The sequence below is a fragment of the Ambystoma mexicanum genome, chromosome 5q (assembly GCF_040938575.1).
Source record: "Ambystoma mexicanum isolate Mex_15411 chromosome 5q, UKY_AmexF1_1, whole genome shotgun sequence".
NCBI lineage: Eukaryota > Metazoa > Chordata > Amphibia > Caudata > Ambystomatidae > Ambystoma > Ambystoma mexicanum.
Window position 1 is genome coordinate 526,982,675 of NC_090933.1, and position 2,938 is coordinate 526,985,612.

The 2,938-nt window shown below is 48.7% G+C and overlaps 1 non-coding gene across 1 annotated transcript; it reads right to left on the reverse strand.

The window, feature by feature from the left end:
* Positions 1-2,865: 2,865 nt before the first annotated feature.
* On the reverse strand, positions 2,866-2,938 carry TRNAA-AGC (transfer RNA alanine (anticodon AGC)). The gene has a single exon. It is a non-coding gene; the product is annotated as a tRNA-Ala (tRNA).

Consider the following 2,938-nt stretch of genomic DNA (forward strand, 5'->3'; position numbering starts at 1 on the left):
AGCTGAATAGAGAAGGTGCTTGCTTCTCATTTTATTTCTCTCTGTTGCATAGTTTCACGCCCGCTGCCAGCCTTGGTGCGGAAATGTGTAACGTTTTGGCATAGTAGAAAATGGAAATGGTGAAAATGGTGAAATGGTGAAAATGGTGAAAAATGGTGAAATGGTGAAAATGGTGCCAAAGTTATATGCGGGAGTAGAGGGTGGGTGCAGGCTATTATTTTGCTGGGGGGCGCTGTGTAGTCCCGAACGTGCCCTGCTGGTGGGAGACTTTAAATGCCGGCCCCATAGACCCGAGAGCTGAATAGAGAAGGTGCTTGCTTCTCATTTTATTTCTCTCTGTTGCATAGTTTCACGCCAGCTGCCAGCCTTGGTGCAGAAATGTGTAACGTTTTGGCATAGTAGAAAATGGACGGAAGACTTTTGGGATGATAGTAAACACCCTGCAGCCAGCAGCGCATGCCTCATTTGCGAGGATTTAAGAGTTTTGAATAAAAAAAGTCAAATGAAAGAAAAGTTTCTTGCTGGAGAATGCGGGATGCCCGCTACCTCTCGCATGCTAAGCGAGTGCTCTACCATCTGAGCTAATTCCCCTTCTGAGCAAATGATCTTAAAGGACAGCTTAGTCTTTAGCTCGCTCTTGCTTGGCTGTCCAGGGACCTGTAGTGCGTAAAGTCGCTTCTCTTCATCTGCCAGGGGAAAAATCACAATCTCACCTTTTTGCCCAAAACAAAAAGCAATGGAGCTACAAATAAAGCTGCAGATGGCCATCCATTGCAATGAGGATTGACCAACTAGGTCTTAATAGCAGAGTGACTCCACTGCCACGCCCTTTCACGCTGGACCTGCGCTTGTGATCAAGAGGCTGCACACCAACCCCATAGACCCGAGAGCTGAATTGAGAAGGTGCTTGCCTGCTGTTTAAGGCCGCTTGCACGCTGCTTGGAGCCAAAGGCCCAGCGTTGGAGTGCATTTGTCATTTTTACCAGATGGACATATTTTCCAATAGAGCGTCAGAATTCTAAACAAGATTGAGGTTAGATTGAGGTCTGGAAATTGAGTCCACTTTCCAACGTGTGTCCCATAAAGCGGAAGTGTCCAGCCGAGTGCAAGCAGGTGCAGGTTGCACGCGTGTTATGGGACAGTGCAGCTTTGGACGTGATCCATTGCTCCCGTAGTTATCAGTGGGCCAGTACAGGTGACACCAGTGAGAGAAGAGGAAAAGAAAGAACTCTCGAGCTGTTGGCTGAGCGGCCCCAGTGGCCTTATGGATAAGGCAGTGGCCTACTTAAACCAAGGATCGTGGGTTCGAGTCCCATCAGGGGTGGATCCTGGAATTTTGTTCAAACTTCTGCCAAAGTTATATGCGGGAGTAGAGGGTGGGTGCAGGCTATTATTTTGCTGGGGGGCGCTGTGTAGTCCCGAACGTGCCCTGCTGGTAGGAGACTTTAAATGCCGGCCCCATAGACCCGAGAGCTGAATAGAGAAGGTACTTGCTTCTCATTTTATTTCTCTCTGTTGCATAGTTTCACGCCAGCTGCCAGCCTTGGTGCAGAAATGTGTAACGTTTTGGCATAGTAGAAAATGGACGGAAGACTTTTGGGATGATAGTAAACACCCTGAAGCCAGCAGCGCATGCCTCATTTGCGAGGATTTAAGAGTTTTGAATAAAAAAAGTCAAATGAAAGAAAAGTTTCTTGCTGGAGAACGCGGGATGCCCGCTACCTCTCGCATGCTAAGCGAGTGCTCTACCATCTGAGCTAATTCCCCTTCTGAGCAAATGATCTTAAAGGACAGCTTAGTCTTTATCTCGCTCTTGCTTGGCTGTCCAGGGACCTGTAGTGCGTAAAGTCGCTTCTCTTCATCTGCCAGGGGAAAAATCACAATCTCACCTTTTTGCCCAAAACAAAAAGCAATGGAGCTACAAATAAAGCTGCAGATGGCCATCCATTGCAATGAGGATTGGCCAACTAGGTCTTAATAGCAGAGTGACTCCACTGCCACGCCCTTTCACGCTGGACCTGCGCTTGTGATCAAGAGGCTGCACACCAACCCCATAGACCCGAGAGCTGAATTGAGAAGGTGCTTGCCTGCTGTTTAAGGCCGCTTGCACGCTGCTTGGAGCCAAAGGCCCAGCGTTGGAGTGCATTTGTCATTTTTACCAGATGGACATATTTTCCAATAGAGCGTCAGAATACTAAACAGGGAAGATTGAAGTCTGGAAACGGAGTCCACTTTCCAACGTGTGTCCCATAATGCGGAAGTGTCCAGCCGAGTGCAAGCAGGTGCAGGTTGCACGCGTGTTATGGGACAGTGCAGCTTTGGACGTGATCCAATGCTCCTGTAGTTATCAGTGGGCCAGTACAGGTGACACCAGTGAGAGAAGAGGAAAAGAAAGAACTCTCGAGCTGTTGGCTGAGCGGCCCCAGTGGCCTTATGGATAAGGCCGTGGCCTACTAAACCAGGGATTGTGGGTTTGAGCCCCATCAGGGGTGGATCCTGGAATTTTGTTCAAACTTCTGCCAAAGTTATATGCGGGAGTAGAGGGTGGGTGCAGGCTATTATTTTGCTGGGGGGCGCTGTGTAGTCCCGAACGTGCCCTGCTGGTAGGAGACTTTAAATGCCGGCCCCATAGACCCGAGAGCTGAATAGAGAAGGTGCTTGCTTCTCATTTTATTTCTCTCTGTTGCATAGTTTCACGCCAGCTGCCAGCCTTGGTGCAGAAATGTGTAACGTTTTGGCATAGTAGAAAATGGACGGAAGACTTTTGGGATGATAGTAAACACCCTGAAGCCAGCAGCGCATGCCTCATTTGCGAGGATTTAAGAGTTTTGAATAAAATAGTCAAATGGAAGAAATGTTTCTTGCTGGAGAATGCGGGCATCGATCCCGCTACCTCTCGCATGCTAAGCGAGCGCTCTACCATCTGAGCTAATTCCCC